Raw genomic sequence first — 24883 nt, 5'->3', positions numbered from 1 at the left:
AATTGTTTGACTCGTGTGAGTTTGAAGGATGGAAACATCTAAAACCTGCAGGACTCCAGTCCTTGAGGACCAGGATTGGGGGGAAGCCTGATTTAAACAGTCTTGATCCTGTCTCGGTCTCAACTTCCAAAATTGTTGGTTTTGTCTCGGTCTGGATACGCTGTAGTCTCGACAATGTTTTGGTCTCGACTACAACTGTAGTAGAAACGACCGCAGTGCTCCCGAGGAACATACATTGGATTTCAGCTATTGAAGAAAAGTAATCGAGTATGTAATCGAGTATTGTATTTAATGTATTTTTGGCTTGGTTCAAGATTAATTATGACCACACAAAAGAATTATTATTTTTTTCAACTAGGGGTGTCAAAATGAGTGCGTTAATTTAAAGTTCCTTTAGCACCACACATTTTTTTGATGCGCGTTTAATGACCGCAATCGGGATCTTCATTATTGATCAAATAATGGCCCCTCAAGGTTTGACAAATGGATGAGTACAGCTAAAGAACATGCGCTGGTTTGGGTTTCCATCTCAGATACCGCAGATTTTTTCAGTATTGTTGAAAATCAATAGCGTTCTTGCCGAACCAGATCCAAACAAGCCCTGAATTTAAACAATTGGTTCTTTTTCCTATTGTCATTTTTCGCACTCGCAGTCATCTTATCAGTGGCAAACTTTTGTCAGCCTTGACTTTGCGCTTTCACAGTCGCTAATGAAAGCTGAGCTAATTTGGGAGTTTAAAAACTCATTAAGATCAAACGAGCCACTATAAAGAGGCAAATACTGTATTATTAGACGGACAGCAGTGGGTGCTTTTCATTTTATTTTTTCAAGTATTTCTCCGTCGCTCAGCACCACCTGTCAGATAAAACACATTTGGGATTATTTGTGTCAAGTTCTTTTACGGCGGAAAATGTCTCAGGATAATAGATATTTAAATCAAACTCTGTCTGGAGGCATTGACGGAACAATGGACTTCACTATTTCATTCCATTAACCTCTTGCCTGCCTAGACGGGCTGCTGTAGGCCTTAGAACAGGAAATAAACACCTGCTGATTCTGCTTTGTTAATCTTTGAGCGATTAAAATCCAATCCTCTGAATCTGAAGCAACTGGCAGGCAACCAACCCGTTTGCTGCCTCAACGGGCTGCTATCGACATTGAAATAGGACACAGTCAAGAAGTGAGCAATGTTTGGCTAACTGTCACACATCTTCTGAAGCAATCAGTAGTGTTGCGGTTAATTCAGTAGTTTGCCGCCGAGAAGGGCTGGCGCAACGAATTTGCTGTCTCGACGGGCTATTTCCAAACAGGAATACATTAGAAAAGAGTGAAGGTTGATTTAGAGACCTCACAAACTACTTTCAGTTAGAATCCGACACCTCCTCAGAGTCATCTTGCGGAGTCCATTTTTTCATTGAGTTTGCTGCTTAGACGGGCTGTGGTAGCCATCGAAACAGGAAGTAAACGGGGCGAGAGTTTATCTAGGGCCTTTTAAACCACCTTCAGTTCAAAATCAACAATTCCTCCGAAGCCACAAGCAGAGGGAGCCAGCAATTCAGATCCAATTAGTTTACTGCCTCGACGGGCTGCAGTAAATGTTGGAAAAGGAAATAAACAGCAAGAGTTTGGTTAGTACATTAAAGTTATAATTCAACGTCTCCTGGGATTGCAAGCAGCGCAGCATGTTCAACTCAGACCCGTCTAGTTTGCTGCAAAGACGGGTGCTGTTCTTCCAAGGACTAGCTCCTTGATGACGAAGAAAATGCAGCAGTTACTCAGGCGTGACTCGCATCACTAATAAATAGATGCGGAGGTCATTTCACCTTGAGCACACACACCGCCACCTGTCTAGGCGTGCACTTTCTATTGGACTGTTTCATGTTTTTCCTTCATTAGCCCTTTTGATTGAATTGGTGGTTCTATTTGTGTTCTAATGCATTTCTATTCGTTTCCACTGTTCCCCGAGTAAACCTCTCATTTAAGCATCGCTATCTGATTGATAGTATTTAGTTTGATGACTTATGCTAATATTATGCAAAGCGCATCATGAATATTCAATGCCGCCTCGATTTGCATATTCCCCCCCAAATGATTACAGTAAATGATAGTTGCCGTAATGCGATTCAACAACTGGAAATATCTGTTATCATAATGTTTGTGATGATTACATATTTATCTTGCAGTAATATATTCCGAGGCTGCTGTCAAAAAAGGAGGTAAACAGGAAGTAAATAAAGTTTGTTTTGGGAGCATTTCCAACCCATTCAAGCAGCAGAGAGCGCAGATAATTCAGGCCCAAATCTTTACCTGCCTGGACAGGAAAAGTCATAAAAATGGAAAAAATCACAAATTTTGATGTTGGTAAATTCATTTGAAAAGATCTCATGTCAGCATGTGTTCTCATTCCTGTTTGTTTGCTGTTTTGATGGCTACAGCAGCCCGTCGAGGTAGCAAATAGTTGGTCCAGGGTAAACCTGAAAAGAAAATGCTTTTTGCCAAGAGGTTCTGTTACTAAGCATTTTAGCCATATGATGATATCGCTAAAAATGTTAGCATGAGAGTTGCATGAGAAAGTACTTTTGATCATTTTTCACAAGCTGAATCTCTTGTCACAAGCTAACCATAACTAAGCATGTTAGCACTCCAGCTAGTAGAGAAAAATGTTTTTTTTTCCCCCTGAAGGCTTTTTAAAAATAAGTTTCTTCATAAATAGCTAAGGATAACTTAGCTGTGATGTATGCTAGCATTTATTAGCTTCTTTGCTTCTCGAATAAATCAGCAAATGGTCCGATTTTAACGAGCGGAATCAATCAAGACTTGCCGGCAGAAGTGGGCGCCGTCATGCCGGCTGCTCTCCGCCGCCTCGCGTTAGTTAGCCGCGCTAACGCTCACAGCGAGGGGGGGGTGGGGCTTCCGGGGAGGGTACTCCTCCATCCCGCGGCGAGAGAGCGAGCTAGCGAGCAGAGGCATTAGCCGCGCTAATCTCATTAAAGCGGACCCGCGAGTGAATCCTGCGGGAGTGTGCCAGAGACGGATGAGCCGCTTTATTATTAAAAAGGTTCGGGGATGCGGCGCTCGGGATGGGAAGGAGGAGAAGACGATGGAGACAAGAAGAGGAGATGGGAAAACGGAAATAATAAGATGGACAGGCAGGTGTCATCATCGAGACAGATGATATCAAACATTGACGACGCCATTCGTTTGACTCCACAATGCGAAACGATTCACTCCAATTGCGATACGATTCCAATTAGGATATAAAACAAAAGCTTTTCTACCCATCAAACTTGGTCCATTTTGTATGAAAACCTACCAAATTTTCCAAAGAAAATCGTTCAAAGCAAACAATTCACAAGTCTGTTTTAGTTCTTCATGTCCATTAAAGGCCCAATTCAACTTTTTTTTTTTTTTTTTTGCGGTTATCCACCAGAAATCTCTTGTGTCTGACACTTCCTGTCTCCTTCTTCCTTTGTCTGCTTTGTCTTTTTGACTCCGTCTGTCTGTGCGAGTCCCGAGTGTGTTTTCTTATCTCCACGACCTCCTCGAGCGACACCTTCAAAGACAAGAATTCCTTTTCCCTCCTCGCTCGCCTTCTTGTCGACTTTTTTCCCGATGTCTGATGCCATTTCGGAGGCTCGCTCGGAGACTGGGCCGAATCGAGACATTTTGTTATTATAAGGAGAATTGACTGAAGACATGGACTGCCGTGCGCGACTGTTTCCTACATACCGCCTCGAATGATATGATGAAAATGCGTGCACATTTCCCAACCGGTGCGATTTAAAATTCGGAAGCGCTTCCGGATTTGAACGTGCTAGCTCTGAGCATGCTATCTGTCAGCTTTGCAAGAATCTCCATTTTCTCTGGGCTAAAGTTACAACGGTTCGACACAAGGACGGGTTTCCTTCCGCATGCCCGGTCTGAGACGGCGGTGCTAAAACCGGCGCCTCCACAAGGATGCACGTCCATGTTTAAATATGGCCGCCAAAGGTCAGCCTCTAAAAGGATTGACATTTGTCCAATATGTCTCGGCGGCGGTGCAGTGAATGGACTTCGGGCCGGGTCAAGTGCTCAGATTGATGCTTTAACCTGTTTGTTGAAAGTTCCAGTGACTTCAAACTTCATTTTTCCAAACAGTACGTACTACCAAAATTATGAATGAAAATGATCACTGTATTTCTTTCATCCATCCTTAAAATATATATATATTTTTTTCGATATTAGCATGATTATTATTATTATTATTTTCAAACAATAGTGACAGTACCATGATACAATATTATATTTCAATAGTTTTCAAATACCATCACTGTTCAATACGTCTATATTTTTTCCAACAATACCAATGGAGTTACTTAATATAAGTTAATATAACACATTTTTCCAATGCCAATTAATCGAGTTACGTAATGTAATTTAATATAACACAGATATTTTTCCAACAATATTGACATATCAAAGTATAATATATTACGGAAATTTTTCCAACAATACAGATTTGACCACAATACAATATTTTCCCAACAAAGCCGATTAATTCTGATGAATTTTTAGCTCCGTGTTTTCCCGGTACAGATCCTGTAGTATCATGATGCAATATTATCTCAATATTTTTGCAAAGTTGCAGATATTGTCCCAATACAATATTATCAAAATGTTTCCAACCACATATTTTTCCGCAATTTCCAACAAAACCGACAATCTTGTCATCATCATCATCATTTTTTTTAGTACAAATAATAATAATCATACAATATTAGCACAACATTTTCCAACAAAATCCTGCCCATCGTGTCACACAATATTATCCCAATATTTTCCCACCATATACAATATTTTCCAAGGACACCGATAGAATTCCGATACAAACGATTTCACTATTACAAGAACAAGAGCCCCGTTTGTTTTAAATGGTAGCCGGCCCTTCTTCTTTTCAACCACATCCACTGTAGCAGAGTTGCTCAGCCACTCTTTATCTCTTTTTTTTTTTTTCACCCTCCCCGTTTCTCTAGAGGCCACACAGACTGTGAGTTTAGTGTAGCGGCAAGAGATAACGACACGCACAAACACACTCGCGCGCGCACACACCGCAGTGTTTATGTGGCAACTGATAGGAAAAAGCTTAGCGAGCCTCACAGTCCACATGAGATCAGGATGGATGATACTCTGCAGTCCGCTAGGGTACGCACACACATAAACACACACACACACACACACACACACATTCTTTGCAACATTTATCAGAACTTGTTACTTGTTCACAGCTACTACACACAAATGTTGACGGCTAGCGTGATAACGGCTAGCATTGGCTCTGAAAAACACACACAAATATTTAGCTCAGTTCTACTATTCGTAGTCTGAACTGTTTGATATCGTGGACTTTTCTGGAGGGAACATTAAGAGCTAGCATGCAGCTAGTACAAACAATCTTTGATAGGTAGCGTGCTAACTGCTAGCATTGGTGCTGAAAAAAATAAATAAAAATCTTTTACTATCTTTTAGTTTTACGATCTAAGATTTTGGTGCGGTCCAGATATCGTAAAACTTTTCTGGAAAGAACATCAAAGTGCTAGCACACGTTGATGGTTAGCATGCTAAATGCTAGCATTGGCTCTGTAAACACACAAATATTTAGCTCAGTTTTACTCTTTGTAGTCTGAACTGCTGGGCCTAAGATTTAAGTGCAGTCCGAATATCGTGGACTTTTCTGGAAGCAACATACAGCTAGTACAAACAATTTTTGACAGGTAGCGTGCTAACTGCTAGCATTGGTGCGGAAAAAAAAAAGAAAACAAAAACCTTTAGCTCAGTTTTACGCGTCATACTCTGACCTGTTTGACCTAAGATTTTGGTGCGGTCCAGATATCGTGAACTTTTCTGGAAAGAACATCAAAGTGCTAGCAGACAGTATACACACAGCCGTTGACGGCTAGCATGCTAAATGCTAGCATTGGCTCTGTAAAAACACAAATATTTAGCTCAGTTTTACTCTTTGTAGTCTGAACTGTTGGACCTAAGATTTTGGTGCGGTCCATATATCGTGAACTTGGAAATAAACAGTTAGCACACAGCTAGCACACAGTCATTGATGGCTAGCATGCTAACAAGTAGCATTGGCTCTAAAAATAAATCTATATATATATATATATATATATATATATATATATATATATATATATATATATATATATATATTAAGCTCAGTTTTACTCTTCATAGTTTGAACTGTTGGACCTAAGATTTAGGTGCGGTCAGGATATCATGGACTTTTCTGGAAGGAACATTAAGAACTAGCATACAGCTAGTACAAACAATTTTTGACAGGTAGCGTGCTAACTGCTAGCATTGGTGCTGAAAAAAAAACAAACCAACAAAAATCTTTAGCTCAGTTTTACTCTTCATAGTTTGAACTGTTTGACCTAAGATTTTGGTGCGGTCCAGATATCTTGGACTTGTCTGGAAAGAACATCACCGTTGACACAGTGTTCATTAAAGTTACAATACGTTCATTTTTAGTTCATTTTTTACTGCGCAATGCGTGAAGATTTGGTTTTGTTTTCGAAATCCTCGACTTTGTTGGCAAGAACACCAAAAACATGTACATTAACAGTCACGGCACATGAATCATCCTCATTGGACTTTTACGGTACGATATGATCTCGAGTGCACATGCTAAGCTAACGTGTGCCGCGACCGCTGGTGTAATTGATGAAGCTCTGAGTGGGCGAGGCCGGTCAAAAAACGACAAAAGGATAATGAAGGGCCCATAAACCAATAGTGAGCTGAACGCTGAATAATTCATCATGCCACAGGCGTGCCTATATTTACACACGTGGGTTAATCAAGCGGGCGGGAGGCTTGATTAACACCTCGTTAAGGGATTCGACCGGGGTCGAGCCTCTCACGTTATTGTTGCTTATTACCTTGATCGGAACTGATGTTAATGTAGGCTAATTTATGCTTTATAGATGCTTTCATGTGTCTTGGTGATCAAAGTCAAAATCAAAGTCGGAAGTGGATACACAGGATATTAACTCAGTATTTTTCAATCGATACCGATAGTATCATAATATAATTTTAGCACAATATTTTTTGCATTACTGGCTGCTTCAATATTGATATAATACTCTACGATATAAATACCAAGCGGTATTTATACAGGACAACTACAGTATCATGATACTGTGCAGTTTAAAGTGATACCAATACCATCATAATGCAATTGTGTTGCGATATTTTTCCAACGATACGAATGGCATCATAATACAATAACATTAACGTGATCGTATCTTTGCAGTATTTTTACTCTGGTAGTAATAGTATAATAATTCGATACGAATAGAATCACAATACAATATCAGTGTGTGTATATATATATATATATCTATATATATAATTTCCAAAATACCTTTAGTATCACAAAAAATAGCTATTATATTATGATGATATGATTACCATATCAATAGTATCGGGATACAATTTTATTGCAATATTTTTCCAACGATACTAATCGTGTCATGATACAATACAAGATTTTTACAACAATCCCGACATTAGTATCATGTTTTAATATTGTGATATATTCCTATCTACATGTCTACACAATATTATTATGATACAATATTCTCATTATATTTTTTTTATCATCGTGCAAAATATCACAATTCTTTCCAGCAAAAGAACAATCCCCCTCTCTTGTCATCTAAGACGCCCAACACCGGAATTTCGGTTTGGTAATATTGGACCTCTCTGGTGATAACATCAAAGTTGACATAATGCACATTAAAGCTGTCATACATGAATCATTGTTTTTATTCTTAGGCTCATTTTTATTGTGTGCAAAAGCAGAATTGCTATTTTTTGGCAACCAAAATTTTTGTTTCGGTTCAGAATATATTGGACTTGTCCAAAGACAGTTGTATAGCCGAAATCATGAGCATTAAAGCCACAATAATTTAATTATCATCATTTTTTATTGTGCTTTTCAACAATAATAAAAAAATAATAATCTTGGTCAGAAGATTTAGTTTTCATTCTGAAACTTTTCTGGCAGAAACATCAAACTGACATCATGCACATTAAAGTCATCATGCACGAATCATTGATGTTTGTCTTGGGCTTTTATGTAATCTAATTCATTAATTAGTTGTTCTAAATATTATTCTTTGGTTCATGTTCATTGTGCTTGAAAACAACAATAACATTTTCTTCGCACAAAGATTTGGTCTCGGTCTAGGATCAAAGCCAACATCGTGTACATTAAAGCCGCAACGCAAGAATGATGTTTACACTGAACTATTACTCTACTGAGCACTAACATTTGGTTTGAGATGGGAAATCTCAAACTTGTCGAGTCAGAACATAAAATCCGACATCATGTACATTAAAGCCATGATGAGGATTTCTTACTTCTCTATCTGTCAGTGTTAATCAAAACTGAGCATTGTTATCTGAATTGAGTCCAATGTGAGCACACCAAGCACTTGTCATGGCTTCCGAACAGCTTGCGTGCAATTTTTCAATGTGGATGCGTGTGTGCACGTGCGCGTGTGTAAAACAGACAGTCACAAAGCAAGTACAATTAAATCCAGACAGGCACATATGTTTTCTCCATTAAAATGTGGTCGTGTGCGGACTGCAGATAGGGAGCTTCATTAATACTGGTCATTAACAAGCCCCAAGGACACGCACACACGCACACACACGCTGACACACACACTGAGACACAAAATGGACTATTTCTTTTTGGCTGTAATGTCTCCGCCCTGTACGAGTGCATTCATCCCCGTCCTTCGCATCGTCGTCCCTGACGACAAAAGATGGACTTTTTCTTTCCTGCCTGCTCCCCTCGAAATTAGATACTTTTTAGTCCATATAAAAAAATATATATATATATATACAGTGAGGAAAATAAGTATTTCACCCCCTGGTGATTTTGTGAGTTTGACCCTTTACAAAGAAAGGAACGGTCTATAATTTTCATGGTAGGTTCATCTTAACAGTGAGAGACAGAATATTAAAAAAAATCCCAGAAAATAACATTATATTAATTTTAAACATTTATTTGTCTTTTATTGAGGAAAATAAGTATTTCACCCCCTACCAACCAGCAAGAATTCTGGCTCCCACAGACCGGTCATGTGACCAGGAGGCACACACATTAGTCCTCTTACTTAATTGGTATTCCTAATTAAGTTCCCGTTACCTGTATAAAAACACACTTGTTCACAGAATCAATCAATGCATCAGATTCCAACCTCTCCACAATGGGCAAGACCAAAGAGCTGTCTAAGGACGTCAGGGACAAGATTGTAGACCTGCACAAGGCTGGAATGGGCTACAAGACCATTAGCAAGCAGCTGGGTGAAAAGGAGTCAACTGTTGGTGCGATAGTTAGAAAATGGAAGACACACCAATTGACCATCAATCTCCCTCGGTCTGGTGCTCCACGCAAGATCTCACCTCGTGGAGTGAACCGGATCATGAGAAAGGTGAGGAAACAACCCAGAACTACACGGCAGGAGCTTGTTGATGATATCAAGGCAGCTGGGACCACAGTCACCAAGATGACCATTGGTAACACACTACGCCGTAATGGATTGAAATCCTGTAGTGCCCGCAAGGTCCCCCTGCTCAAGAAGGCACATGTACAGGCCCGTCTGAAGTTTGCCAATGAGCACCTGGATGATTCAGAGGAGGCTTGGGAGAAAGTGCTGTGGTCAGATGAGACTAAAATCGAGCTCTTTGGCATCAACTCGACTCGCCGTGTTTGGAGGGCGAAAAAAGCTGACTTTGACCCCAAGAACACCATCCCCACCGTCAAGCATGGTGGTGGAAACATTATGTTTTGGGGCTGTTTCTCTGCTAAGGGTACAGGACGACTTCACCGGATCGAGGGGAGGATGAATGGGGCCATGTACCGGGAAATCTTGGGTGAGAACCTCCTTCCCTCAGCCAGGATATTGAAAATGGGTCGTGGATGGGTGTTTCAGCATGACAATGACCCAAAACATACAGCAAAGGCAACAAAGGAGTGGCTCAAGAAGAAGCACATTAAGGTTATGGAGTGGCCTAGTCAGTCTCCAGACCTTAATCCTATAGAGAACTTGTGGAGGGAGCTGAAGCTTCGAGTTGCCAAGCAACAGCCTCGAAATCTTCAGGATTTGGAGAGGATCTGCAAAGACACAATCCCTCCTGGGATCTGCGCAAACTTGGTGACCAACTACAAGAAACGTCTGACCGCTGTGCTTGCCAACAAGGGTTTCTCCACCAAGTACTGAGTCATGTTTTGCTAGGGGGTGAAATACTTATTTTCCTCAATAAAAGACAAATAAATGTTTAAAATTAATATAATGTGATTTCCTGGGATTTTTTTTAATATTCTGTCTCTCACTGTTAAGATGAACCTACCATGAAAATTATAGACCGTTCCTTTCTTTGTAAAGGGTCAAACTCACAAAATCACCAGGGGGTGAAATACTTATTTTCCTCACTGTATATATATATATATATATATATATATATATATATATATATATATATATATATAAAATATATATATATATATATAAAATCCTGAAAATAAACAAATATATTTTTTTCTTATTTAATTTTTTTTATAAATACATTCTGCAAATATTCAACTCAGTGGGTGCCAAACTGCGATTATGCGGGGTTGGCTATACATATACTGCATATGTACACAGTATATAAAATATGTTATTATTATTATTTTTTTTATTAAGATGACTAATAACATTGGGTACAAAACATAACTGCCACCCTGCAGCAAATAAATAAATAAATAAACATATTAAACATATTAAAATGCAAGATATTTTTTTTTACGTTAACATAAGTACTGCTATTTTTTTAATTAGCTTTTTTTGTAATGCTATATTTTCGAGAAATAATTTCAAAATGTGATTTCTTTTTTTTTCCAGGGATCATTTATTTATTATTTATTCATTTAATATATTTATTATTCATTTATGGCCTCAAACTGTGCCTTTTAGCCTTGGGGGAGGTACAAAAAAACATCACAAGTGTACAAATAGTACATGCTATTGTTTTAGATGGCTTTGGGGTATTTAAATTGACATGTTTTTTTTAGTCGTGATAAAAAATAAATGATTTGTCATTAACTCACACACAAACACACGCCTACGCACGCACACACGCACGTTGTGATTCAAACGGCCGTCCAAGCGGGCCATGTATTTTTTTTGTGTGTTGTCATGGCGACAGATGCTACGCAAGATGCTGGTTTCCATGGCGCCCAGCCCAGCCTGCTTTCCTTCCAGTGTGCTTTGACGCCGGTGGTCCAATTTTCCAAACGTGTTGACGACAGCAACAAAGTCCACAGTGCGAAAAACAACGTGACGCGTTTAGCCAGAAGCCAGAAGTTTAGGGGTTCAAGCCAGGGTTGTGTTTCAAGTTAGGGGTTTCAAATGACATTTTCAAGACTTAGGCTTAGGGTTTCCAAATGAAGGTTTTTAAATCTGAGTAACGTTTTCAATTCAGGGTTTCAATTTAATGTTTCAAGACAGGAGTCCAAATGATGGTTTGAAGTTGCAAATTTGGGTTTCACGCTCGAATTGGGGTTTTCAGGTAGCTTTATCAAGTGTGGATTCGGGTGTGTACTGAGTGAGGTTCGGTGTGTTAACTAGTTGGAACCCTAACTTCAAATCCTAACCCTGCCTTCAAAGCAAAATTTGAGACCCTAAACCTTACAAGCACACTCTAAAAACTGTTGGGTGGAAAACAACCCAAATTGGGTCAAAAATGGAGCAGCACAACTTTTTGGGTTAGTTATTTAACCCAAAACGACGGGTCAAAGAAGTCACTCACACAACAAAAATGATCCGGCCCGCAGGCCGTATGTTCGACACCCCTGCTCTAATCCATTTTGACCAAATGTGGGTTATTGCTTGCTTGAAACCCTAAACAACGAATGCTCTAAAAAGGGTTGGGTCTAAAATAACCCAAATTGGGTCAAACATGGACCAATACAACTTTTTGTGTTATTCAGATGAGCCAAATCAATTCACAAAACAATCCCAAAAACGTTCTTTGTGCAAAGAAACACCCCCAAAAAATGTGTTGTTTTGTGGTTTACTCATTTGACCCAACTTTTTGGGTTATTTATTTAACTTTAGTCTTACCCAATTTGGGTTATTTTGTTAAGTCTTTGGTCTTACCCAATTTGGATTATTTTTGACTCAACTGCTTTTTTGAGTTGATGTTTGACGCTCTTAAGACACGCTTGAAACCCTAACCCAGGCTTGAAACCATAAGCCGGCCTTGAAGCCCTGACCCCTTTTTTTAAAACCCTAATTTGAAGCCCTAAACCCAGGCTTGACATATTACTTGAAGACAAGAAACTTTGAAATGATGCCACTTTCATCCCCCCGAGGCCCGTTATAGTGCGTCTGCTTAATCCCAGTCATTATTCACGCGTTCCCACACATTACGCTGCTGCAGTAACAGAGAGTGAGAGAACCCCCCCCGACCCCCCCCCCCCCCCCACATGGCACGACCACATTCCCCCAGAGGCCAGCGCGCTCGGATGGGGTCGCCGCTTTCGGGCCGACTAATTGGCCGCTTGGCATGGCGGACGACTTTTAATTTATTTGGACGGGGGCGCTAATTGGAAGTCGTCGGGACGCTGCCGATTCTCGGCACCGGCACTGGAAGCGGGAAAAAAAAAAAAAAAAAGAAGAAGAAGAGGAACAGAAGAGTCAGGCCGAGATTTGACTCTGGAAAGGCCAGCGGTTTGATATCGCGGCCAATTATCTGGCGTCACCTGTTGAACGGACAAGACAACAGCGCGCTACTTTTTTTACAAAGTCTGAGTTCCAAATTAGGGTTTCAAGCCAGGTTTAAGGTTTCAAGTGTCGAAGCCTCAGTTAGACTTCTGAAGTAGCATGAGATTTTGAAAATAGGGTGTGATATGTGGAAATTGTTGAAGTGTTGAATTAGGGTTTCAAATTAGGGTTTCAAGCCAAATGTTTGGGTTTCAAATTTGGGTTAAGTCATGCATGGTTAAGATTTGGGCTTTGAAGCTGGAGGGTTCTGAAAGAAGCGTTAGGGTTTAAAATGAGGGTTTGAAGCCAAAATGAAGGTTTCAAATTAGGGTTTCAAGGGTCAAGGGTACAAATGAGGGCGTCAACCTACGGTTATGGTTTCAATGTACAGTATAAAGGCTTTGAAGCCCGAGTTAGGGTTTCGAAGTGTGAGTTAGTGTTTTAAATTAGGGTTGAAGACAGGAATAGGATTTTATATAAATGGTATAGTTTCAAATTAGGGTATTAAGCCAGAGTTTGGGTTTTAAACAATGTTTAGGTTTTCAAGTCCTTGTCAATGCATCAAACATCCTTGACGAGCCGAAACCTCGAGAAAACAAATAGCGTCGTGTTTTTGTGCTGACATGGCAGACGACATCAGGTCAGGTCTTTACAGAGCCTTGCGTGGTCAAAGATCACGGTAGGGCGTGTAAAGCTTCGGGTTCCCGGCGCCGTGTGGTCAGGTGTTTTATGCAAATGAGGTTGTCTGCCTGCATAATAGCGGAAGAACAACGAAGACGAGAGCGGCGAGCCAACGTGTGGGCGAGCTTGTGCTGCTTGTGCCTGATGATGTGCTTTGAATGAAGATTGTGTGTGCGTGCGCGCGTGCGCGTGTTTCGACCTCATTGCTTTTCGCCGCCAAAAATCAATTCCTGACAAAGCAAAGCGCCATCTTGAAGCGGCTTACAAATGAAGACACCGAAAGAGGAAGGAATGAAGATGTGGCCTGAAGGTGGCGCTTTAGGTTTCATGTTAAGGTTTCAAACGAGGGTTCGAGTGTCAAAAGTAGGAATCATGTTAGGGCTTCAAATTAGGGTGTCAAACCTCTGTAGGATGTTGCTTTAAGAACCAGGAGAGGGTCTGAAATTGAGTTTCCAAGCTAGAGTAAAGCTTTAAAATGAAGGATTCCAATTGGCGTTTGAAGTTTGGGTTTCAAGCAAGTGTTGGGGTTTCAAAGTTGAAGCCAGGACCGTTAGGGTTCCAAATGAAGGTTTCAAGAAAGTAAGAGTAATGGTTTCAAGTTGGGATTTTGAATAATGGTTTCAAGTCGGGGTTTCCCAGCAAGGGTGAGGTTTTCAAGTTAGGATTTCAAGGTTGGGTTAAGTTTTCCAATGTGGGTTTTACACCATGATTGGGTTTTAAGTTAGGGTTTCAGGCCTGGTTAGGATTTAAAATTTTGTCAAGAGTTTTGAATTGGTTTTTCAAGACACGATTCGCTTTTCAAGCTTGGGTTCGGGTTTCAAATGACGGTTTCAAGCCCATTTTGGGAGTTGCACAATTGGGCTGAAGCCAATGTCAAGGTTTTAACTTATGGTTTTAAGACTGGGTTTGTGTTTTGAAGTAGGGTTTCAAACCTGGGTTAGGGTACAAACACCTGTTTTTTCAAACAGGGTTTCAAATTAGTACTTGAAGACACAGTTAGGGTTTCCATGAGGGTCTTCAACAAGGTTTTGGTTTCAAATGACTATTGTAAGCCCGAGTTAGTGTTTAGTGGGGTTTCAAAAGAGGGCTAGGTTTTAAAATTAGGCTTCCAATACAAGGACAAAGGTCCAGAACTTTTAGGGTTTTAAGACAAAGGTTGAGGTTCCAAACATGGGTTTAGTTTTGAAATCCCGAGTTAGACTTTCAAGCCACGTTCGCGTTATAAAGTAGGGCGTCAAGGAGTTTCAAGGCCTCAGCACTGCGCCGTCCTTTTACCTTCGTCCGCACTTGAAGGACAGGAAGTGAGACTAACGGGCTGAGACCAGACCAAAAGAGACGCGGGCGAGATTAAAGATCAGGATGTCGCACAAGAAAGGGAGAACATGTGATGCGAGAGGACAAGTGCAAGAGCGAAGCGATGCCACTGAAGATGAAAGGAAAATAATCAATGATAGTGAATGGGTGCGCGCACACACACAGATGGCGGGTCGGTGTCTCTCATCTGGATTTTCGTCCCATCAAGGTTCCGTCACGTTGCGTTAGTCACAATGGCTCCCTGGTCGAACCTCAATCATGCCGTCACAAGCGTTTTGTGGCATTCAAGTGCTTTACTGGCCCGAGCTCCTATTAACCTGTTGGGAGGAGATGTGACGGGGGGGGGGGCGTGTCCACGTTGGCTTTAGGTTAAACCCTTGGAACGCTCTTCAAAACACCTCGCCTTGGTTTTGCGTCTTCAAGGTGGCAGTTGTGCGTGTTTTCAAAAACAGCGAAACTTTCCAGTGTGCACAAATGTAACGTGTTGAATCGGGTTTAGTCTGAAATGATCTTTTTTTTTTGGTAAACCTCATTAACTCTTTGACTGCCAAAAACGTTAAATAACGTTTAGTAAAATCCTATGGAGGAGTGCCAAAGACGTTAAAAGACGTTTGTTTCAAAACAGAGGTGAAACTAACCATTTTCTATTGTGGATTACTGAAAAACGGAATAAGGTAGAAACAAACTTTTTTTTCTGATGAAAGATGAGAGTCCAATCTTTCATTTGGTAGTATGTGTGTTTCCATAGTCCAAACACATCATTTTCTATGGACCTTGAAAGATCAGTCAAAATGCTTAAAATCGGCTGGCACCCACGGCATCCCTTTTCTGAAAACATCTGGCGGTCAAAGAGTTAAAGGCAATTTAGTCTTCAACTAACCTTAAATGTTTTCCGATAAACATCAAAGACACAAGAATCTTCATGGCCCTAACTTGCGTTTGTCAAAAGTGGTTTAGTCTTCAATTAACTTTTAGTGCACATGTTTTTGTCGACATCAATGACAGCCGAGTTTTCAACTGACCTCACATTTGTGTTTTCGTACACATCAAAGACCGTCAAGTGTTTGCCAAAAACTATTCAGTCTTATCCGAACTTAGCATACCTGTTTTTGTGAACATCGATGACAATCTAGTTTTCAACTTACCTCATTTTTATTTTTCATCAAATGAACCTAACATACTAGTTTTTGAAAACATCAACGACAATATAGACTTATCGAACGTAACTTACGTGTTTGCCAAAAACGGTTAAGTCTTATACAAACTTAGCATACCTGTTTTTGTAAACATCGATGACAATTTAGTCTTCAACTTACCTCATATGTTTTCATAAACATCAAAGACAGTCTTCAATGAACCTAACATACTCGTTTCCATAAACATCAACGCAAGTGTTTGCCAAAAACATTTTCATCGAACTTAGCATTCGTGTTTGTGTAAATATAAAAAAAACAATTTAGTCCTCAACTAACCTCACAAGTGTGTTTTTGATGTCTTCAATGAAACTAACAATACTAGTTTTCCAAAACATCAAAGACACAATGAACATAACATACCAGTTTCCCAATCATCAAAGACTTTTAGTCTTCACAAAAGCAACTGACATATTTGTCATTAGTGTACATTTTTAATAAATATCCAAGACTAGAGTCTTTGATAAAGCGAATGCGTTTTCAGGGACCTCAAAGACAAATATTCTAAAATAAGTTTTGACAACTTACAAGTCTTTGTCATTCCTAATATGTGTGCTTTTGTCATTTTTAAATGTCATCTTGTGAATTTTGCAAACCACAAACACAGTTTAGCCTTCGTAGTCCCGCTTGTTTGTAACTATTTTAGTTCTGCCTCCACTGTCAACCACTAGATGGCGGTACACTATTTTGTTTGATAGTGAGTTTGAAAGAAGAAGAATGAAAACAGGAGGTATTTTAGCGCTGCCTCGTTTTTCTCGAAAAAGATTGACTGTAAACTTTTGACGCCTGCTTTCTGTTTGTTTTTAATAAACAGCAGAAGGTAATCAAGAATCCTCAATGAATCTTAAGTTGTTGTTGTTTTTGTTTTGTTTTTGTTGCTCAGACAATTTAGAGTCTTGAGCGAACCTTTTTTTTTTTTTTTCTCAGGAGAGCTCACTATTGTTCATTCGATTTGACATCATCATTGCTCTCCTTTTTTTTTTAAAAAAAACAAATAAATTAAAAAAATTTAATAAATGTTTTTTTTAAAAATATATATACATATATATACATATACACAAACATATATATATATATATATATATTTTTTTTTTTTGTATGTGGGTGAGTATGTGTGTGTGCGTGCGTGCGTGCGTGCGAGTGTGTGTGTATTCATCAGTTCACCTAAAGCCCATTAAAAAAAATCCCATACTAATAATATAATATAATAATAAATTGCCAAATGCAGAAACATCAATGTAAGTTATCACGATGTAGTGGCTCTCGCTAACAGACAGAATTAAGTAACCGGAATTAGGTTAAAAAATTCTATATACGTAGACCATGTTTCTATAAATTTTGATATTTGGTTTTTATTTGAGGCAGATATTTTTTCCATTAAAATGTGATTTATGAGGAGGTTAGACCATTGGTCGATATTCAGAGTTTGTTTATTTTTCCAGTTAACAAGAATTGTTTTTTTTTTGCGATAGTAAGGGCTACAAGTGTAGATTGAAATTGTTTATGTGGTAAGTCAGTTGTTGTTAGGTCACCTAGCAAACACAAGTTTGGAGATAAAGGTATCCTACACTCCAAAATAGCGGAAAGTTTTTCTAAGAGTCCAGAAATACATAACCGGAGTACATAACCATAAAACATGAACTTAAGTGTCTGTAGTGTTTTGTAAACACTGGAGACAAATGTCGGAGTCTGAGAGTCCCATTTTCTTCATCATATATTGAGTACAGTAATGTATGTTCTGTGAATAATTTTATATTGGATAAGTTGTAAATTTGTGTGTTTTGTCATTTTAAATGCATTTTCACAAACTTGAATCCAAAAGTCAGGTTCCGGTGCTATAGGCAAGTCTGTCTTGAGCGAACCTAATGTTTTTAGGCCGAGGGATTCAAATTCTTAAATTCTAAGTGCCTTTTTGTGTTGTCAAGGTCCATCATGGCGGATGTCACTCCGGGTGCTTCTCATACGCTCGCCATCAAAAAGTATATATATTTTTTTTGCCGCTTTTGCATTTTTCATGGCCGTCTCTGATTGGCTGTCGTCTCTGTTGACTGGACGTGACCTGATTGCGCAAGTCCTGTTCTTCTACCGTCGATGGCTCCGAGCATTAATTAAAGAGACCAGCATCATATATATATTTTTTTTTCTTACTGTTTTTTTTGCAAAGCGCAAACAGATGGCGGTGGGTGAAAGTGTCGCTTCGTATCTTGGAGTAGCCAACCTGCAGCTTTTTTAATTTATTTAAAAAATGTTTTTGCTTCTGCTTTCCATCTGCTCCAACAAAGTAACACATCACGTTGTCATCCAGATGCGGTGGAGAAGACTTTAGAAAATGCTCGTCTCCAAGCCCTGCGATGCGTTCAAAGCACCCGACTTGCCCTCAACCATCTGTTTGTATACAGTAGAACGCCACCAATACTTTATGCTTGCTTCACTGACCCCCCCCCACCCCACCATACTTTTTATTTCTATTTTGGCCTTCATTCCAAATATTGTATATTTTACCCGCTTCTGCTTTGTCAACTTTTAAGACAGATTACTTAAAACTCCAAGAATAACTATAGTCATAAATAGTCATAAGCAAACCTAGCAAACATGTTTTTCTACTTTCTGCAAACATCAATGCAAATAGTAAAAAGTATTCGCCTAACCAAATGTCATATTTTTGTAAAATATCAAAGATGATTTAGTCGTCATCGTTCCAAAGATATTCCACTAAACAAAACAGACAATTTACAGTCCTCGTCTAGAACGAACTTTTTGGAAATGGATGGCGCTGTCGTCTTTGGTGTCGAATGTGGTTTTGGAATCCGAGAAAATGTTCTCTTGGATAAACATAATGATTTTGTTAATATCAGACTAGTTGTAGATTTCACTTTTCAAGTAACTCAACATTCTTGTTTGTGTAAACCTCAGACGTCTTTGATAATCCTTATAAACGTTAACAAAACTTGACGTAATGTGATTTACGGCGCACTGGAACGCATAATGTCACTTAACGTAATTTAACAAAACTTAACCTAATTTAAACTACAGTAAACTAACCTAACCTAACCAAATGTAATTTAGCTTAACCTAAGACAATTAAAAAAAAGAGAGAGAACTGATAAGAGTAAATGCTCCTTTTAAAAGATTCGATCTACTGTGACTATTTTGAAAGCTTCTTTTTTCGAAAAAATGCATCATTCTTCGTTTGTCTTCTTTTTATGTAATGTAACAGTTACAGTAAGAAATGTTTAAAATGGCTGCAAAACAAGTCATTTATGGTTCAACAATACTGAATTGTCGTTGTTGCACTTGCTGACGTATTGACTTTTTTGGGGGTCGAGCTCCTTTTATGAACAAGCTCCGCCCATATCATGTGACTTCTTGTCATTGACCTTTGAACCCTGATGCGATTGTTGAATAGTCGTCCACTGAAGCGACGAATGTTTTTTTATGTTGGCATCCAACACGCGTGCGCTCAGAACAAAACGGAATCGCTGCTTTCCGCTGAGTGACATTTGAACAAAACAAAGCCTCTGTTTATTTTATTGTCCTCTCTTATCACCGCATCAATGTTAATCTGCGCCATTAGGATTCAATCCCCGTAATCCCAAACTACAGGTGGATGCTTCCCATTGTGCTTGTCATTTTCCACCGAGAAGGAAAAAAAAAAAAAGATCAGAAGTTGGTGTGCTTTCAAACTCCCCCCTAAAGTGAACAATCAAGATGTGGCCGGGATTGCGTCGCCCGTGCTTTTATCGCCCTCCCGATCAATCTTTGATTAGCATCTCAAAGCTGGTCGCCCTAATGGGAATTTGTTTTGCATGCAGTCTTTTTACTGCCGCCCGAGCCGGCCGGCTGGCAGGGAATGCGAGATCGAGAAAAGTCTGCCGGGACTCCAAAACCACAGAAGAGGAAGCAACCGAGAAATAATATGGATGGGAGAAAAGATCAGAGGGTTGCCTTTCTTTTTTTTTTTTTTTTCTATTTTTTTTTCTTTCTTTCTTTCTTTCTTCCTTTTTTCTTTCTTTCTTTCTTTCTTTTTTCTGTCTTTATTTATTCTTTTTTTTCTTTTCTTTTTTTCTCTTTATTCTTCTTTGTTTGTTTGTTTCTTTGTTTCTTCTTTCTTTTGTATTTACTTATTCTATTTTTTTCTTTCTTTTTTTCTTTATTATTTACTCTTTATTTTTTTCTTTATTCTCTCTTTCTTGCTTTCTATCTTTCTTTCTTTTGTATTTACTTATTCTTTTTTTCTTTATTATTTATTATTTACTCTTTCTTTTTTTCTTTATTCTCTCTTTCTTGCTTTCTATCTTTCTTTCTTTTGTATTTACTTATTCTCTTTTTTTCTTTCTTTTTTCTTTATTATTTACTCTTTCTTTTTTTCTTTATTCTCTCTTTCTTGCTTTCTATCTTTCTTTCTTTTGTATTTACTTATTCTTTTTTTTCTTTATTCTTTATTATTTACTCTTTCTTTTTTTCTCTATTCTCTCTTTCTGACTTTCTTTGGCCAAAACAAATCCCGGCCGCCACGTAGCCTTTCACACGAAGGCTCCTTTGATGCGATCTGCCGCTGACAAGCAGCCAGCTGCGGCCTGCGCTTTCTCTTTAAGGCCTCCCAGGTTAGCTTTTAATGAAGTGACTGTTTGATGCGGGGCGCTGCAGAATCAAACCAAATAAGGACATAATGAACTGCTGTCACACTGTGTGTGTGTGCGTGTGTGTGTGCGTGTGTGTGTGTGTGTGTGCGTGTGTGTGTGTGTGTGTGTGTGCGTGTGTGTGTATGCGTGTGATTGGTGATGTCCTTTAACACTTTCATGCGTAAATTATGACAACCACCCCCAGGAAAGTTTTGGTCTTTAGTGTGAAAAAAATTCAACTTGAACTTCACATTTGAGATGCCCGAGTTTTTTGATGCCATAGTTTTGCAAATAGGGCGGTTGAGCGCACAGCAATTCAAATGCTCTTTTCTTGTGTACGCACTCGGCGCAGGCCGATATTAGATTCTGGCAGTACGATAGCCATGAGCAAAAATATCACGGTATTAACTCTTTGACTGCCAAAAATGTTAAATAACGTTTAGTAAAATCCTATGGAGGAGTGCCAAAGACGTTAAAAGACGTTTGCTTCAAAACAGAGGTGAAACTAACCATTTTCTATTGTTGATTACTGAAAAACGGAATAAGGTAGAAACAAACCTTTTTTTCTGATGAAAGATGAGAGTCCAATCTTTCATTTGGCAGTATGTGTGTTTCCATAGTCCAAACACATCATTTTCTGTGGACCTTGAAAGATCAGTCAAAATGCTTAAACCGGCTGGCACCCACGGCATCCCTTTTCTGAAAACGTCTGGCAGTCAAAGAGTTAAAATGACAAGTGAAAAGCATCATTTAAAGCAGCGTTTTCTCCCCGTTGAACACAATCTGTTTTATTTTTAACAAAATAGAAAAAAAGATTAAAAACTTGCCAGGTCAAGCCCTCGTTTTAATTAATTGTATTTATTTATTTATTATAAAATTCAAATTCTTTGAAATTTAGTATCCATTTGGACCATGGATAGAACCACAAAAATGTCTCAAGAAGCCATGTCAGAAAAGGCACAGGAAGTCAGCCATTTTGGTTTAAAGCAGTCATCTTTGGATTATTTTTGGTCAATTTTCCACGGGACCTTCAAAGGCTAAACTCCTAGACTTCAAAAACTCAGCCACTGAAGCCAGTTTTACTCGGCAACATGAATTTTTTTAGACATTTCTATCATGAGTAGACCCACAAAACATCTCAAGAAGTCGTACCTAAAAAGAAACAAGGAGTCTTCCATTTTGGTCTCATTTTCCCAAGTATCCTTTAATGGCCAACCCCTACTAGAGATTTTGTGCAATTGCTCCAAAATTCAAACCACACATAGCAGACAGATGGCCGATGCTAAATTGCAAACATTTTGAGTTTTCAGCCTTTTGTTTGGGCGCAGCGTTAGCAGTAAGGTTTGATGACTTCCCATCAAATCTTCAGCGTGATAAAACGACATTCCAGCTGAACGGAACCAAGCTACAATTTGCGCTAACATGCGAGCCGCATCAGTTATTTGTGCGATGTGTCATCACAATGTGACTCTTGTCGTTACGCTGCCTGTCAGCTCAGCTTAGCCTCGGCTAGCGTGTGAAGCGCTCGGCTAACAGGCGCCGTCCGTGTTTGAGCACCAGCTGGGTGAAAAAAAAGGAAGAAGGTCAAATTGCACTCGTGAGTCACCCCGTTTTATTGGACGGACCTTTGTTAACCTGTCATCTTTGACATTCGGGTACTAAAAAGGGAAGTGGAGTCAAATCCAATCGGATCGGCTGTCTTGTAACTCCTAAACGGGTTTGATGTACGACAGTCCCCGGAGTTTTAAATTGGCTACAAATGTGGGAGGGAGTCGTTTTAGCATCAGTTGCTTTTCAGCTGTCCTTTGGGAGACTCGTCTTGATAAGAACTCCTAATGCCGGATGTGGCTTATTTGGGAGGGACCCGACCACCTGCAAAATGACAATTATGTAGCTCAGTGGGCTCATTTCCATACCAGAAATGATTGCAAAAAGGGCAAAAACATTGGACAGTACAGTGAACAACGCATAATTACAGAAAGTAGTAAAAGTCCAACTAAGTCAAAACATCATGATTGTAAACAATTGTCAGAGTGGTACGGTCCATCTTTCGTAAGTCGAAGTGTGATGATGTCATCAACGCCCCACAATCGGGAACTGGACTTTGGGAGGTAGTAAGAGACTGTTGGGAAAATTACTTTGTGAATGTAATTAGTTACAGTTACAAATTACACTGTTGAAAATGTAATAGTAGTGTAACGGTTTCAATTACTTAAAGTAATATAACTAATTACTTTTGATGACTGAGACCTTATGATAGTGTTTAAATTACTATACAAAAACATTAGTAGATAGTAGAGTGGCATAGCGGCACATGGCCAGAGACAGACAATCACAAAAACGCCAAAAACGTGCCATTCACAGCTATCCAAAGAAAAAAATATTTTCAAACGTAACTAAAATTGTCATCAACTAAACTTAATTGCATATTTTCTCCCAGTAATATAACAGATTCGATTCGATCGATGCGATTCGATCCGTATCACGATTCATAGGTCACGATTCGATTTGATACCGATTAATCCTGATACGAATCTCTAAATCAATTATTGCGATTTTTTTGTTTTTGTTTTGTTTCTTAACTCAAATTTAGAAAATACTCATCAGTGAAACTTGCACATGTTCACTGTAAGATTTGTTTGAAAATGTACCTCAGGCTTATAACGGTTTCATGTTTGAATAGCATTGAAATAAAATTTGAAGGCTTAATGTTCCATTAATATAACATTCTTCCATGCTTCAAGTGTGAACTCTAACCCCAAGTAAGACATTTTGTTGAATATTTCCATCAAAAATGGAATATTATATTAAATCGATACGAGAATTGTGCGCTGTAATATCGTGATATATTGCCAAATCGATTTTTTTGAACACCCCTACAGATTACAGTCACATGATTTTTGGAAGATTACGTAATCTCATTACATATAATTTATTACTCCCCAACCCTGTGCCTAACTTTATTTGCAATATTCCAAGCAAACAAATTGTATGTTTGTGATCACTGGGCGACTCATGTTTGTTAAAAGTGTGACAGCGACCTCATCCAGCATCCAACAACTGGGAACAGAAAAACAGCATGTGACAAATTGCCCAAGTTTGTTTTGAACATTCCGTTCCAAGTCAACAATTGCTCATTTCGTGATGACAAGGTAGCTGGACACACAGCATTAGTCTCGCAACCCCTCCGTGAAGCAGCATGCCGCTCATCACCACCCAAGGTTATTTTTTTTTCAAACGTCCTGTTCTCAAGTACCTGTAAACAATTATTTATTTTTTGATCACCGGGCAGAGATGTTTATAGGTGTGACAGTAGCTGTTAGACTCGGTGAAGCATCCTGTGGTTTATCGCCCAAGGTTGCTTCCAGCCGCCACTTCGGAGTCAACAATTGCAAGTTTGTGATTAAGACTGGGAAAATGCGGACACGGGTTCAGCCTAAGAGACTCTCAGAACAACTAAAGGCAGTCTGAGGACAAAGCACATATTTGGACGTTAAAAGCAACACTTAATTAGGGGAATGTATACAATGCGCGACACGGGCGGGCCGTCCGTCATTAGCTTAACGGCGTCCTGGAAGGGAGGACGACGGCTGGAGTCCGACTCGGAGGCCGGGCGGCGGGCCAGGGTGCCGTCGTAAAGATGCCGGCGCTAACAAGCTGGGATAAATAAGCCAATAATGCGACACTGCTGCAAAATCCCTGCAAAAAAAAGAAGCTGGCAAAATGGAGCATTTAACTGATTTTTCTCATTTCTGCTGCAGGTGCTGCTTACTTCCTGGCTGGCGTGAACGTGAGCGTCAAGTCTCATCCGATAGGTAAGAGGCTAAAAGCTGTCATCACTGCCTGCTGTTCAGTTTATGTCCTATAGGTGTCAGTAGCGTGCTTTTAAACTGCTCAAAGTCAATGATCAAGAAGGATGTCTGGTCTTCTGTGGATGGGATGCTAATGCTAAAAAGAACGCTCGTATCAAACTATGAGTTTCAAGGAAGACAAATTTCCGTGTTAAGGCGATCGTGCGGCTTCCAAGTGTTTTCAAGAGAAGCAAAATCTCACGTTTCTGTGTTTTCACACCTCGTGGGTTTATGCTTCCTTGTTGGTTTAATGCGTTCAAGGAAGGTGGGAAGTCGGAAGCCCCACTTGGATTGTCCCAGTTCGAGGCAAATGTAAACAGTCAGGGATGTGATTTTTCCGCTAATTCGCGGAATTCCGCTTTTTTTATCCCCCCCCCCCCCAAAAAAAATTTTTTTTCGATTTTTTTTATTT

General features: G+C 39.4%; 1 protein-coding gene across 1 annotated transcript in view; it reads left to right on the top strand.

Annotated features, from left to right (window-relative positions):
- The window catches only part of LOC144054616 (protein phosphatase 1 regulatory subunit 29-like), a 105482-nt gene that overhangs the window by 40222 nt on the left and 40377 nt on the right, over positions 1 to 24883 (top strand). The window contains exon 4 of the mRNA XM_077569760.1: positions 24382 to 24435. The gene's annotated coding sequence lies outside the window, so the exon portion shown is untranslated. The remainder of the gene's footprint in view (positions 1 to 24381; positions 24436 to 24883) is intronic.

This window comes from Vanacampus margaritifer, chromosome 7 (assembly GCF_051991255.1).
Source record: "Vanacampus margaritifer isolate UIUO_Vmar chromosome 7, RoL_Vmar_1.0, whole genome shotgun sequence".
NCBI classification, from domain to species: domain Eukaryota; kingdom Metazoa; phylum Chordata; class Actinopteri; order Syngnathiformes; family Syngnathidae; genus Vanacampus; species Vanacampus margaritifer.
Note: the sequence above shows the minus strand (reverse complement) of the source record. Positions and strands in the feature narration are given on the sequence as shown.